The 16,791-nt window shown below is 38.4% G+C and overlaps 1 pseudogene; it reads left to right on the top strand.

Moving 5' to 3' along the window:
- The first annotated feature begins 2,479 nt into the window (after window positions 1-2,479).
- On the top strand, window positions 2,480-3,050 carry LOC114034848 (annotated as a pseudogene).
- Window positions 3,051-16,791: the final 13,741 nt, after the last annotated feature.

Consider the following 16,791-nt stretch of genomic DNA (forward strand, 5'->3'; position numbering starts at 1 on the left):
GCCTCATCCCTATCCACAACTCACTTGCATGCCTATACACTTTATCAGCTAGGTGGCACAGTGGATGAATGCCAGACCTGGAGTCAGGAAGACTCATCTTCCTGAGTTCAAATCTGGCCTCAGATGCTTACTAGCTGTGTGACTCTGGGTAGGTCACTTAACCCTGTTTGCCTCAGTTTCCTCATCTGTAAAATAACCTGGAGAAGGAAATGGCAAATCACTCCAGTAATCTTTGCCAAGAGAACTCCAAATGGGATCACAAAGAGTTGGACATGATTGTAAAATGATTGAACAATTGAACAGTTTAACAAGATTGTAGAGTAATTCTCAAGACTACTGAATGGCAGGAATAACCACTCTGCCCCTCTACAAAATCTAATTGGGGGTTCATCCTGAAAGGTAGTGATGGGGTATAGGAAGGCCAGCATTCTCCTGCCTTTTTCTACCCAAAGCAGGGCTGTGTAGAAGAAACAAAAGGGGGTATGACCCTCTCTGGAAATGGCCACCAGTGAAAGCTGAGTCAATCAATCCATTTCCACTCAAATCAAATTAGAAAACACGTATCAAATACCCACTGTGTACAAGGCGCTTTGCTGAGTGCTGGGCACACAAAGATAGAAACAAAGCTTGATTCTGATGTCAAGAAACTTGCAATTTAATGCGAGGAAAAACACAATCTGTTAGGGAGAGTGAAATAAGGCAAAAGAGAGGTGGCATGATGTAGGACACTGGACTTGAAGTCAAGAAGACCTGAGTTCAAGTCTGGCTTCAGACACTTACTGGCTGTGTGATCCTGGGCAAATCACTAAACCTCTCTGTGCCTCAGTTGTCTCAGCTATAATATGACCAGGTGGATTCAATGGCCTCTAAGGTCTAAATCTGAATCATATCTAAATCTCTGATCTTATGATCCAAAGGAGAGAACCAGGAAAAACATACAGGACATAGTAGATAATTAATCAATGTCTGTTGACTCATTAATTGACTGAAGTTTTTGGAAAAAATGACCAATCAAAGGAACCATAATGGGGGAAGATCTCTCATTGTGAGATGTCTGCTAGAACATGGTGGCAAAAACAGCTTCCAGGGTGAGGGTGAGCACAAGAAAACTTGTTTCTTGTTGTCCAGCAACAGTGCTTTGGAAACCCAATGGTCCCCGGTTAAAAATACAATCCCTCAGCAAAGTTATCTTTATCCAAAATAGCTGAGATTACTTGACTGCTCTCTTCAGCACAGCCTCTCCCCTTGCCTACATTGAAGGTGTTTCATGTGCACAGCACTGTCCATCAGTTGCTTCTAGAAGTTTCCAACAAATTCCCTTAGCTCTGTTATTACTCTGTAATGGGAACAGTCTTCCTCAAGAGTTGGTTTACATGTAATCTCTCAATACAGGGCTTTGGAAAAAGGGAGTGAGACAGGGGAGAATAACTGTTCAGATAATTCTAAGAAATCCATATTATGAGGATGATGATGGCTGTCCATATTACCTTAAGCTTCCCAAACAGTTCTCTCCAGGAGAGATAAGAGGGCTTTAGGATTTAGAATGAGAAGAGATGTAGGACATTATCTTGACCATTTGTTTTATAGATGAGGGAACTGAGACCCAGAACAGTGAAGCTACTTATCCAGTGCCATGTATATAGCAATGTATAGTATGTATATAGTAAGTAACATACTTGGGATTCCAAATCCAGTGTTCTTCCTATGCTCACTCTCCTAAAGGATAACTAAACAGGTAACAGGAATATTTCTAATTTCCACATGGAAAAAGCAGTAATGAACTTTTGGTAGGAGGAAGTTATAATGTAGATCTTCCTTTGGATTTCAATTTTGAACCAATAGCAGCAGTTCCATCTTCTCTTTTATTTCTCTCTTTACCTGATTTGATTAAAGAATTAAAATATATGTGTGTGTATCCCTTTCCAGAATTTTTATTAAAGTTTATATATGTATCTTTCCAGAATTTCAAAGAGTATATATATATTATATATATATGTATATGTGTATATGTGTGTGTGTGCGCATGCTCACATGTGTATATATCCATATTTATATGTGTATCTGTCTATCTTTATCTCCCTTTCCATAATTTTGAACTTGAATTAGGGATTGATTTATTCATTTCTACTCAATATTCATATTTGATGATAGATCATGTTTTTTTGCACCCACATGAATTTCCTACAAGGAAAGATAGTGTTTGGCAATTGAGACTAAAAAAAAAAAAAGTACAACAAAAATGTAACATTATGTGTTTTTTTTTAAACATCACAAAATTATTACACAAAACAGTTACAGTAAGTTTGTCAGGGGAAAATGGAGAGAAGAAATGAAATTATAGCAGGGGGAAAGTTGACACTTTGTAAATGTATGTTCCATTTTTGATGGACTGAGTTGTATTCATCAAGCATTTATTAAACACTTGCTAAAGATGTACATTCAGAGTGAGTTCTCTGATCTACTTGTTCACTGAAACTTCCAATGTGCCTTGGATAGCCTTTTCCTGGTTTCCTCACATCTCATATGCCACCTGATGGGCATGAATCTGGTATTGCAAAGCCAGGTGAGAGAGAGCTGGTTTCTTTGTGTCACCTGAAGAATGTAGAAATCTGAGACCACCAGGAGAACGGAGCCACACTGAGCCAAGATCAATTGAAGACAGAGCGATTTCATGGAAATGCTTTCCTGAAGCAGTTTGCAACCGAGAGTCTGTCAGAGGCATACAGTGTTGATTATGGAAGGACCTTGCTATGAAGCTACAAAATCTCTGTGTAGCCACCACTATACAAAAATTGCAGACAGGTCAGAAACAACAAGCTTCTGGAGATCCCCAGACTTCAGATAGGACTTCTTCCTATGAAACTGATGGTAGACTACTGAACTAGCCAGAGCATCAATCCTTCTTTGTCCCCTCACTGTCTGGGCTTGAGACATTGAATATGGATCCTTCAACTCCAATGCAGTGACCTGAGTGGTCCAAAGTCAAGAGAAAGAAACCAAAGGGATTCTTCAGCTCAACTGAGCTCACCTACCAATGCTTCAGCTGCTAAAGATGACTCTGGAGAAGAAATTCTGGCAGCATTACCTTGCATGAAAGTATATTCTGGAGTGAAAACTCAGACCTTGGACCAAGTCAGATGAGAATAGAGCCATGGATTGGGGTCCCACTGTTAAGTTTGTCTTAGCAGGCCATGGAGTGGACACTTTGGCAGAGAGATCGTTAGTTCAAGTATATTGATGGTTGTTCTATGTTTCCTGACCTGAGCCTGAACCTGGGGAGATATTGAACCCTTTTCCCTGCAAAGGCCCCTTTGCCCCTGGGATCCTCTTCTAGATTTTGGTCACACACATTTGTGGCGGATTTACTAGAAAAAAAATAAAAATAGAAACTTCTAAAGTCTCTGTAACATCTTAAAAGAGTATTAACCTACATCTATATTTATATCGAACTCCACTGGTAAGTCTCTGCATCTCCCAGAGGGCTTATAGTTACTCCCATAGTCCGAGTGGAATTAAAACAGACAAACAAAAAATATCTGAAGGTAAAAGGCAAAAAGCAAAGGAGTTTACCTTAAGGAGTTTGCATTCTATTGGAGGAAACAAGCACATAAATAAGTAAATTAAATAAATGTATGTGTATTTGTGTATACATACACACAAAGAAAACACAGATTAAATATGGGGGTAGCACTAACACTGGAGAAGGAAACTGCAAACCCCTCATTATCTTTGCCAAGAAAACCTCATGGACAGTCTTGGCGGGTTGTTTTCCACAGGGTCATGAAGAGTTGGATGTGACGGAATCACTCAACAACATGAAGGCACTAACAAATGGAGAGATCAGTATGCCTCTTGGAAGAGCTGGCATTTGATCAGACCCTTGAAGTTAGTTAGGTATTATAAGAAATGGAGGCAAAGATAGATTTGTGGATTTAGCTGCAGTGGAAGATTGGATCTTATACTCTGAAACGTCATTGCACATTACAACCTCGATTTTACACTGACCATAACACGAGTGTTCTTTCTATCTTCCAACACTGGGATTACCAAGGAGTTCCACTGTATTAGTTTTGGCCAGGGTGCTGGCATGTAAAACTTGCATGGTTTTGTGTAAGGGATTACATCATCGTGCCATGCCAAACCCTCTATCTCATTTCTTAGGGTCCCTTTGGTTTTCTCTTAGGGTGAACAACGTGCTCTGTGTTCTGATTCCATCTCATAAAGAAATGACCTGTTTTCACAGACCAGGACCCAACACACAAATGTTTATTTGTAAGGCAGACTCCGCAGGACTCCAACTCTGCCCTACTGTTTGTTTTTATGGGAAGAACCAGTTCTTCCCTGTCCTTACTGCCCCTCTTTTAACAACAGACATCATTCATCCTTTTCATTCTCCTAATGTATGGCTCTGAAAGTTTGGATTCTTATGAGTCAGGTCCAGAGAATGTCTGCAATCTTCTTACGTTAGGATAGGAAGTCCCTGTTCTCTGGTACATTTCAACATAGGGCAGCCGTTATTAACAACTCTTCCCTCTCCTTTCTTTTTCTCTTCATCTGTAGCAAGACCAAACTAGAACTTGTTTTTTCAGAGGACTTTTGGAGAAGAGTAGCACTTCTGAGTCACCTACTGTCTGCTCCTATCCAGTCTCTCACCCGTCTGCTGCAGAGAGCCTGGCCATGTGCAGTACCAGATTCTCCAGAGTTTCAAGCTATGGGGATAGCTTTTACATTTTATAAACAACACGTCGCCTTTGCCCTTCCAAGACCACACTGTGGCTTTCTGATTTATTAGTTGGCACTGCTCCCATCACCTGTCATTCTCCCTCTGTTCATTCCCATCCTTAGAGAAATTGTACTTTGAAAACACATGAAGCATAAAATTAGGAATATGCAAGCTTCCTTGGCTTTCCAGGTTGGGGGTGTAGAATGTCCTAGAAGCTGGGGGTGACGGTTTTTAGTAGTTGCCAGAACAAGATGTGTAGAAAGAAAAGTGAAGCTGACACATGCTTCCAGGAACTCAACAGGCTATGTAACACAGCTCAGAAAACTGCTCAGCATACATAGAGAGGCTCTTTCTAACCAATCAGCAAATAAACATTAAGGACATACTAAGTGCCATGCACTGTGCTAGGCACTAGGGTGCCTAATTTTCATTGAAGTGAAAGTCTCTTCCCTATCAGTGTGTATAAGTATGCAAATATGTATATAAATGTTCAGATAGGCATATATATAAATATATACACATCTATAAATTCTTCATAGATGTATACACATACAAATAATGCATACATTTACACACATAAAATTTATATGTGTATATATTCATATATGTGTATGTATGAATGTGTGTATATGTACATGTGCATGCATGCATGTATGTATAGCTAGATGACTCAGTGGATAGAGGGTTACACCTGGAGCCATGAAGGTCTGAATTCAAATCTGGCCTCAGATACCTACTAACTGTGTGACTCTGGGCAAGTCACTTAACCCTATTTGCCTCAGTTTCCTCATCTGTAAAATGAGTTGGAGAAGAAAATGGCAAATCACTCCAGTATCTTTGCGAAGAAAACCCCAAATGAGATCACAAAGAGTTGGACATGACTAAAATGACTCAACAACAGCAACAATGTGTATGTATGTGTGTATACACACACACACATATATGTGTATACACACATATGTATACACACATTTACACATACACATACACATATATTATATATACATACAGACACATATCTGTGCATGTATTCATTTTTGATTGCACCTGTGATTTTACTGGCACAGAGAAATCCAAATATAATTTATAGGCCTAGGGAGTTTCCTGGGGGTGCTCACAAATTATGAGTTTAACCGAGGGTCATAGCCATGGTATCAGAAGAACCTATCTTTTAACTAAATTCAAGACCAACTCCATATTCACCATGCCAAACTGCCTCTCTGCGCATCTACAAAATAAATATAAAGTATTTTTTTTTCCTTTTTTTTGGAAGGGGAAGGCACTAACTGCTTGGTGTGCCAGGGGACAGGACTCAAGATAAGTCCTTCTGTAAACTCAGAGGATGGGCCCAGTTAACAGCTTCTGACACTGGATTTGTCTCAGAGAAATTAGTGTAGTCATTAACATCTGCACTTTCAATTAGATAAGGAAGGGACAGTTTTATTCTTCAAGGCTCAAAATACAACCCTCATTAGATCATTAGACACAATTTAGACTTTCATTTTGATAGAGCTATGAAGCCTGAGGACAGTGATATGTCTTTTCCCCTCTGCCACTATTTCCTTTTCTAATAGTATTGTTTTGGCAAGTTATGCAACATCCTTTTAAAAGGGCATCCCAAACAGATAGAATTTAGGATTATTAAATTACCCATGAAAAAAGCCATATGTCCAATGAAGTAAATGATAGCCTACATGTCTACCAAAGAATAAATAATTAAGAATAAACCTAGAACTTGTATTTACAACTTGTATTGTATGCCCATTGTTACATAGGGAGGGAAATGTTCTGTTATACTTTGTCCTGACCTAGTCACAACTGAAATACTGTGTTAAATTCTGAGCAACACATTTTGATAGTAATAATGGTAGTTAACATTTGTATATTGCTTTAAGGTTTGAAAAGCACTTTACAACTATTCTCTCATTTTATCTCCACAACAACTCTGGAAGATTGGCCTGATCATTATCCTCATTTTATAGACGAGGAAACTGAGGCATGGAGGTGAAGCAATTTGCCTACAGTAACACAGCTAGTAAGTACAAGCTAGACTTGAACTTAGTTCTTCCTGACTCCAGTTCCAAAGCTCTATCCATTTCCTCAACTAATTGCCTCTAGGAAAGAGTAATTTAGGAAAACATAAACAAGATGGAGCATATCCACAGTCATAATAGGAGCTGTTATCTGCAAAACTCTGTGACATTTGCAAAGTGTTTTATATGCATCATCTCATTTAAGCTTCACAACAATCTTGTGAGGCAAATGCTACAGGTATTATTATGCCCATTTTATAAATGAAGACACTTGGAGCATCATGGGATTATACATCTAGAGCTGGAAGGACTTCAGACTATTTAGTTCAATACCCTCATTCTTAATGGATGAGGAAACTGATGCCCATAGAAGTTAAGCAACTTTCACAAAATCACAAAGTAAACATAAGATGTAGGATTTGAACCCAAGTCTTTTTTGAAGTCGCTTGTCTTTCAAGACCAAGAGGTTCAGCTGAAAGAAGTAAGAATGATTAACTTGGAGAAGTAAAGATTTTGAGGGTAGAGAGGTGATGATAACTCTCCTTTCTAGCCTTTAGATTTTGTAATTGTGATTTGTTAAGGGTTAAAAGTCACTAAAACTTGTAACAACCTGAAACTTGAGACATCTAGGCTTGAGCAATGAGGAGTGGGTTAGTGCAGCATTTTATTTTTATAAGACAAAAAGGGAAAGAAAGAAAAAAAGAAAGAAAGAGAAGAGAAAGAGAAAAGAAGAGAAGAGAAAAGGAAAGGAAGAAAAAGGAGGGCAAGAAGTAAAGGAGGAAAGAAAAAAGAGAGAAAAAAGAAAAGAAGAGAGGAGGTAAGCAATGAAGGAAGGGAGAAAGGAAAGAAAGAAGAAAGGAAGGAAAGAAAAGAGGAAAAGAGATAGAAAGGAAGGAAAGAAGAAAATGAGAAGGAAAGAAGGAAAAAAGAAAGGAACGAAGGAAGGACAGAACATTTAGTACTCACTTAGCAGTGTCAGGCATTGTGATAAGCACTGGTTATACAAATACATAAAAGCAAGATAATTCCTGCCTTCAAGGAATTTACATGTTAATGGAAGAATTGTAAGGAGAGTTAGCTATAAAGAGAGAGGGAAGGGCTAATGGTTTGGAACTATCAGAATCCAGGATGATTCTTGGGGCTAAGTCCAAGTTTCTGGTTGAATTTGGGGTTGGATATGAAGGCCAACATGGAGGCAGCATGGTTTGAGGCAGGTGACCAGGGAAGAGAGGTAGAAAGATAAAGGCCTGTTTCTGGATAAAATAAAGCCAAATCTCAACCCAGGGTGATTCTCAAAGTGTGTGTATGTGTGTGTGTGTGTGTGTGTGTGTGTGTGTGTGTGTCCACAGCATGTAAACTGAGTCTTTGAAGATTAAGTAGATTAGGAACCTGATCAATGGAAAACCCACAGGGAGGTTTAAATTTTATTAAATTTCTTTAATAGAACAGAAGAAAATGTCATCTAGTCAAAAGTAGGCTGACCTCTGACTCAGACACTTAGGTCTGAGTTCTAACTCTTCTACTTACCAGCTTTGTAATGTTGGGCAAATCATTTCACTGTAGATCTGTTTCCTTATCTATAAAATGAGGTATTGTATTAGATTATCTTTAAAGCCCTGTAAGCCCTAAAATGTATGATTTTGAAAAAGGATTAAGAAAAAGAAAGTCTCATCTTTATTTTGATCCTGTAGCCCACAAGCAAAGATGTTTCCTTATATTGGGATAAAATGGTTGCTTGTTTATTCAGGTGTGGTGTTAGACTGAGGAATAGCAAAGAGTTGAGCCACCCCCACCTTCACCATACCAACTAGGATCCTTTTTCCTGTGCTGATGCTACCTTTCTTTTTTCTGTATTCTAACTTCATGTATCTCCCTTGTATGGTGCAAGAGCACCAAAAATACATGTGTTTGTGTTCTTGGAACTCCCCTGGGCCAGTACCATGGCAGATATTCATTTTTGCTATAACTGAAGAGGTCTTTTTATGAGCTGAGTTGTTTAATAGACCTGTTGAGTTATAATAACCATGTTCTTTTTATGCTACACAGTAATCATGGAAATGATAGACAAGTAATGTCATACATGCCACAGAGGTTAGAAGCTACAACCTGTTTTTGAAGCACTCATCAAAAGATATCACCCTAAGCAATTAACATTTTCACCAAAACAAATATCTGGATGGAAGCCTACCTTTCTCCTTTTAAGTACTCATTTCATTATTCTATTTATAATTTATTGACTGATACTATCTCAAAGTATTCTTCCTTCCTTCCTTCCTTCCTTTCTTCTTTCTTTCTTTCTTATCCCTAATTTTCCCTAACTTTAACACAGTGCCTGGTACAAAGTAGCAACTTAATAAATGCTAGCTGATTGATTTATTCAATTTATTTAATTGGAAGAAAAATGAATATACTCTTTGAATGTGAATGTAGAAACAAATGAAGTAATATGGTTGAAAGAAAGATTTTCCCCCAGTGGGGAGAAGAAAGAATTTGGCAGACCTTTATATGTCCAGAGCTGTATTCACAATCTTCTGATTTTTCACCTAAAGCATCCTTCCTCCCAATCCTGTCCCTTCTCTTCCTCTTCCTCTCTTGCCTACATCTGTTGACAGTTTCATCCTCATATTTAGTGTCCCTCAGGCTGGAAGTCACCTATTCATCCTTGTCCCTTTGTCATTAAGTCCTCTCTAAACTCTGAAATATCTTCTATCCACCCTTTTTCACTGCCTCTGCCCAACTTCAGTCTCTCATTATCTCTTACCAAGACTGCTGGTCTCCCTAACCTTCAGTATCTCAATTTAATTCCATAGATGTTTGTTAGGTGCCTAAATCTACCCCTCCACAACTTCTCCTAATTTTTCCATTTAGGGACAACTAATCAATAAAGTATTTACAAAGCATGCTGTGCACTGTACCAAGAGTGGGGAATACAAATGTAGCCCATATGAGCTCTGAGGCATCCTTAGTCCATATCTCACTCTCACAGATAAATTGGGTTCCTAGAGCTTGTCTGGCTACATATCCCCCTTGAGGGACCAAGAGTAATTTTTTTTTAGGCAATTGGGGTTAAGTGACTTGCCCAGGGTCACAGCTAGTAAGTGTCAAGTGTTTGTCTGAGGCCGGATTTGAACTCAGGTCCTCCTGACTTCAGGGCCAGTGCTGTATCCACTTCACCACCTAGCTGCTCCCAAGGGTAATTTTCTAATTACATTGGCTCAAGCTCCCACTGGTATTCAAGATTATCAGTTAAGAATCATTTAGTCAACCAGTTTTAAGTAGCTTTAGAGAAGAACATTATTATTTCCTAATATTTACTAGGAACAATTAGTACAGAACTTTTCCTCCTCCAGCATCTGTGACACACCTTCTCCTTTGATCATAGTTCAGAAAGTGGGCTCAGACATCGAACCTATGTGGGTAAGGAGTAACTCACAGTTCTCGGTTGCTAGAAGTTCCTTTTTTTCATCCATGTGCTCAAGAAGTTCCCCTTAAGCATGGTATAACATCTTTCCTAGCTTCCTTATTAAGCTGGGAATCTAGTCTGTCAATGACTTCCAATAATGGAGGCATTGCCACAAGCTGATCTGGGGTGTTTTTTAGAACACTGATATGAATACGGGAAATCCAATGTTCTCAGACAATTTGAAACTGGAAGATCCTCCTCCAGTCCAAGAAGGGTGGGAAAGGAGACCTGGCCAAGGCTAAAACTGAGCCTTTCCTCCCTCACTTTCCGCCCTTCCATCTGTATTTCCATAGTTCCTCCTTAGGAAGATACTGAGAAACCGCATGCTCTAATTTAAAAAAAAAATGGTTCCCATTTTAACTAATTTGATACTTTTGTATAGGACACAGTAGACAGAAGAAAAAAAAAATTCCATTCCTTAACCAAGTGGAACAGACCTTTTGTCTGCTTTCATTTCACTTTATCAAATGGCTTTCAAAAACTTTTTGTACTTAATCTAAGATCTTTCGATTGATTGATTTAGATGTCTTCTAACCCAGTTAAGGTACCAGACTAAAAAGTGGGGTGGGGTGATTTCAACAACCTTTACAGAAAGAGAATGTGGAATATAGTCCTTGCCCTCAAAAACTTGACATTTTAATGGAGGAGGCAACATAAATAGCTATATATAAGATAAATACAGAGTAGATAAAAGATAACTTTAGAGTGGGATTGGTAAAGACTTAGAGAAGATGCTGTTTGAACTAAATTCTGAAGGAAGATAGTGATTCTAAGACGTGGATGTGGCCAAGCAGAATGACCACTTCTTTGTAACAGTCTTTTAAATTCTTGAATTGAGGTAGCATTTCCTCCCCACCCCCACCCCACCCCACCTCCAAATCTCTTCTTCTCTAGGCTAAATACTACCATTTCCTTCAAAACTTCCTCATGTGGCATGCACTTGAGAACCCTCACTAACCTGGATACCTTCCTTCCTCTCCAATCTATCCTAAAATGTAGCAGCCAGAAGTGAACATTATAATTCAGATATAATCTGATCAGGGCAAAGGAAAGTGGGACTATTATAGCATCATGGGATCAGAGAATCCATAAGGAATCATATTTCTGAAGGATTGTCAAGTCCGAACCCAACCATTATACAGATGAGAAAACTGAGTCCCACAAAAGTCAAATGATTTGGCCAGGGTCACACAGCTAGTAAATGTCAAAGGTGGACTTTGAGCTCACTTATTCTTGATTCCCAGTCCAGTCTTTGTCTGCTAATCCTGTCTTTCCAGACTCATAATGAAACTTACAGTTGTGTTATAGGTACAGTTGACCTTTGTGTACCTGTTGCACACTGCCTTGCACTTTAGTAGTCACTAGCTTGGCTAGGCCAATGGTACAAATCAAATAAGAGGAATGTTAAAGTCTTACATTTTGGTTTAAAAAATCAATTTCATAATTACATAATGGGAAATATGTAGCTATATAATAGCTGGTATTAAAAACATGGGTATTTTAGTGGATTATTTTTGTTCAGTTGATTCTTTGTAACCCCATTTGGGGTTTTCTTGTCAAAGGTAACAGAGTGGTTTGCCATTTCCTTCTGCAGTTCATTTTACAGATGAGGAATTGAGGCAAACAAGATTAAGTGACTTGCCCAGGGTCACACAGCTAGGAAATGTCTGAGGCCAGATTTCAATGCAGAAAGATGGATCTTCCTGGCTTCAAGCCTGGCACTCTATCCCCTCTGCCACTTAGCTGCTCTTTAGTGGATTACGCACTTAATATGAACCAACAATGTGATATGGCCGCCAAAAAAGTCAATACAATTGATGCATTGTGCTAAAAATGCCTGGCACATAGTAGGTACTTAATAAATGTTTATTTTGCATTTTGACCTCAAAAAAGCTAAAGCTAATAAACAAACAAACATAAAAGAAATCTTGCAGTCTAAACTTATCATACTCCATGCAGGCAAGATGGCGTCAAACACACCACTTTCAGTAAAACTTAATAATTTAACCTCCTGGATATCAAATTGGAGCATCTACCAGTCCGGAAAAATGAAGCAGGATATTTTTCCTAGTGTGATTGTTGAGGCTTTTCAGATAGGTTATTATATGTATTACAGAAAGTACATTGACGGGAAGAAAGGAGGTACTGGTGGTGTTTCAATGATACTTATCACTTATGTCCTGCTTAACTATTATGCTACTTATAAGGAACTCAAATGTGAACAGAGACAAAAATACCAGTGAGAAATGAAAATATCTCCGATGAGAAATTTCATTCCTAAGCTTAGAATTTTTGCAGTTGTAACACTCCATGGTAGACTAACTAGGGCCAAGAGCCCCTACATCTGCATTAAAAAAGCAGCCTCACTTTTTTTCCCTCCCTTTCCTTGCCAGACTCAACTCATTCTCTGCTTTTGTGCTCCTGTCCCTGCTCTTATAGAATGTTGCCAACTGTGTCATGAAAAAAAATTGATCGAAGGCCTAAGGACTCAAGTCCTAAACCTAGCTTTGCTACTGTTTACTTCTGTAAGTCGCTTCCTTCCCATTATCTTTGTTTCCTCATCTTTAAAAACCAGAGGCTTGAACTAGATGACCTCTCTAAGGTCCTGTCCAGCCCTGAATCTATGCCCTTACGATTCTGTAACTGGTTGATTGTTGTCCTTCATTCTCGAAGAGGACCAAAATGACATCACTATATTGAGGTCAAGGTACAGTGTGTCTGACTGCGGCTGATCAGACTGACAAAGCTCAGAAGGCTCTACCAGAGGACGGGCACAAATAGTCCACATGAACATTTGGAGTGGAGGTGTCTCTACATCTGCACATCTCACGTTTCTTTTGAACTACGACGACTCTGCTTCACTCACAGAACACAGTGCCTTCTTTGACGTGGGCGTGCCATGCTGGGTGGTCCTCTGCCAGTGTTTCCCGTGTCATGAAATTGATTCCAAAGTTCTTCAGAGAAATCTTGAGAGTGTCCTTGTATCTCTTCTTTGGACCACGATGTTAGCTCCTGCCTTAATTACTTCCCATTGCATTGTTTTAGGAAGAGTCTGAAGATTACCTGGCAAGATTAGGTTACTTGACACTGAGGTCATTTGTGAAGCTCAACTGCCAAGCATTCAAACTCTGTCACACAGAGGGCAACTCCAATGGGCTGGCCACGGTGTTTGATTCTCTAACTAGACGGTCATTGAGGTCCCTTCTATCTCTCAATTCTAACATCTGATATACATTCTCAGATAGCTTCCATATTTTACATATAACTTTATTAAACCTAAGTTGCTCTTTGAGTTCCCCGTTCATTTGCTTGTGTCTCTAAAGACAGCTCCATCTTTTCTGTCTTACAGAAATAGCCTTTTGTGTCTTCAATTTTTCCCCCTCAATTTCATCTTTCCTGGGCCAATTTCATCTGAGGAATTTAAGGCAATGAGATCCTATCTTTTCCTTTTTTCCTCCTGAGCCCTTTGAAGACTGTTTTCCCAAAATTGGGGGTGCCAATTAGATTATGCTCAGCTTTCTACTTCTTCTCTGTTAACATTTTTAAGAGGAAGAATCACTTTCTTGCAAGCTTCTCATCAATTCCAGCCCAGAAGCTAGGTCTTCCTTGAGGCAAGAATCAGGTTCAAAATAGCAATTCCTCTCACCACTTCTTGCACCTTTTGAAAGATGAAATTATCATTAAGGCAAGCCAAGATATCGTTAATTATTTTGCTTTTGCAGAAAGAAAGTACTAGTGGATGTTTGTAAATTTGAAGTCCCCCAACACTACTTTTTGCTGCCACACCAGGTTTGTGGTCTGTTTATAATAGCTAATGACTCTGGTATTTATATAGCACTTTAAGGTTTGAGGAACATTTTACAAATATTATCTCATTTTATTCTCACAACAAGACTGGGAGGTAGGTGCTGTGATTATTCCCATTTTACAGATAAGAAAACTGAAGCAGATAGAGTTTAACTAATATGTTTATTATGTTTACAATCTAACTTTCTTCTTGTCTATATATAATTTATAATAATGGCAATTATTACTTCAATTTTTCCTTGAGGGAGCACATTAAAAACATCCTTTTCAGTTAAACCAAAAATATTAAGAAATAAAAAGTTCTTCCATCTGTAAGTCCTTTCCAGACTTTCTTCTCTTAAACCAAATCCCTTACCCTTAGGAAAGAACATAAAAGGTCAAGAAGGAAAACCAAGGCTCTGGAAAATGGATTAGGAATCAAACTGAAACCAGAAATACCTCTTGTCTAGTTAAGATCATAGCCTCTTCCTTTCCCTTGAAGGGATCAGAGTTATGACCCACATAAGGGCAGTACCAGATTTCCCCATTTCCTAAAGGGATTAGGGATATTATCGATCAGAGGGCAGAGATCCATTTCATTATTTTAGGGCAGCATTCAAAGAGTGACAAGTGGTTTTTGGAGAACGATTCTCCAGGAGCAATCCAGTAAAAAAATCAGGTGACTAATTGTTCTATTGGAATGAAGTGGTATGTTAACCCTAAGCTTCATCTTATCATATTGTGACATTTCCTATAAATACTATTTCAAAATGTCTTGTTAGATATGTCTGAGGCTATAAGGAGACTATACCCATTTGGGCATTTCTTTTTCTCCGAGTTAAAAATGTTTGGATTTAGAATAATGATAAATTAATAAAAACTATTTCTGACAGACTTGAGCCTAAAATTCAGAGCACAAAATTAATATTTTTTCTTTGACACCCAAAAGCTTTTCATTATGTCTTTCTCCCTTAGTCCCTAGATTTCCTTACAAATGTTACTCCTTTCTTTTTATTAGTTTTTGTTTTTTTGTTTTGTTTTGTTTTAAGAGTAAGATTTTTAAATGTCTTTCAACGGGCATACTGAGGTGAAGGATCCCATTGTACCTCATTTTATTGACATCTATAAGGTCAAATTTATCTCCTTCCATTTGAATTTCTAGTTTATATAGTTTGTTACCTTACTAGACTCATTAAGTATTACTTTCTTTCATGCAACTAACTTTTTCCAGCCTTCTAGCTCCTCCTTCCATATGACATCCTCCTTCCATATGACATCTTCCTTCCATCTTCCATCTCTATCTATGCCTTTGTTCATGTTGTCCCTCATACCCAGTATGTCACCCTTCTGACCTTTATTAGCTTCCCTGAAAGCTCAGTCAGCTTCCACTTTTCTTGATCTCCACCCTTTCAAACTCTCCCCCAGGCTTGAACAAACATCCATTAAATTTATTTGATTGAACATAAGAACAGTTTTATGAATTTATTAAATATGAAATATGAGGCAGATTTATCAAGTGACATTTGCCTTAATAGCTAGATTTAGGATTAGATGATACCACAGTTTTTTTTCTTTTTTCTCCTCAGCAAATAACTGCTAAGTCAGGTTAACAGAATCAGATATTTGTGTCACGATTTCAAGCAAATCTAGATCAGGCTGTAGTCATATGACAAGATAAGGCTCAAATAGAACCAGTTTGTTAGGCTTAATTTCATTTTAAAATTCTGCTTGAGAGACCATGTGGTACAATGGATGGAGAACTAATCTCAAATCCCAAAAGAACTACATTCAATCCCCATTTCTACCACATACTGTCTGCGTGACCTAAAGCAAGACATTTAACTTCTATGTGTTCTCGGCAACACTCTAAGACAACATGCAAACTTGCATTGGTAAAAGGAATTTTCTCACCAAGGAGCTCCCTATATCACCAAAATCACAAGCCCAGTCCATATTCTATTTTTGTTTATGACTCCATTCAAATAGAAAATTAATCTCCTTTCTTAACTACTAAAATCCCAGAAAGAGCTAAGCTATCCAAAAGCTATGTAGATGTTCACTTTTCTTTTAAAAATAATCTATCATTGATGCCTTTTGTTTGTAGCTCATAGTCATTTTTTGGGGGGAAAATCTCTCACCTCTGCTTGTATCTCTTGTAACAAAGAAAAATAATTAATCACAAACATCCAACTCATTATTGGTATACAATATTCTGCCCTTGTATTCCCTCTCCTTTTGCTGTTTGGAGGGAGGAATATTTCATTATCTATTCTTTGGAAATTAAACTGAGGTGTTTTTTTTTTTTTGTTTGCTTGTGTTCTTTCCATTTTTTTGGTTACTCTGAGCTTAGCTTCCTGTTGGCAATCTTTTTTATTAGCATTGTTGTAAATTGTTCTTTTGATTTATTTCATTATCCATTAATACATGCAAATCTTTCCCTTATTTTTCTGAATTCCTCATATGTATCATTTCTTATTGCACAATAATGTCCTATTATACCAGGTATGGCGGCACATGCCTATAATCCCTGTTACTGGGATAGGCTGAAGTTGGTGGATCACTTTAATTCCGGAGTTCTGAGCTGCAGTGGGGCTAAGGCCCAGGTATCCAGATTGCCTAGCAGAAATATGGTAAGCCTCCAGTAGCGAAGCACCACCAGGTCGCCTAAGGAGGGCTAAACCAGCCCAGACCAGAAAAATGGAGCAGGTTGAAACTTCTGTACTAACCAGTATTCAGATCACAACTGTGAATGGCTACTGTACTTCCAGCTTGGGTTGAGATGGGGA

This window comes from Vombatus ursinus, unplaced genomic scaffold, assembly GCF_900497805.2.
Source record: "Vombatus ursinus unplaced genomic scaffold, bare-nosed wombat genome assembly UNPS02009132.1, whole genome shotgun sequence".
In the NCBI taxonomy this organism is placed as follows: domain Eukaryota; kingdom Metazoa; phylum Chordata; class Mammalia; order Diprotodontia; family Vombatidae; genus Vombatus; species Vombatus ursinus.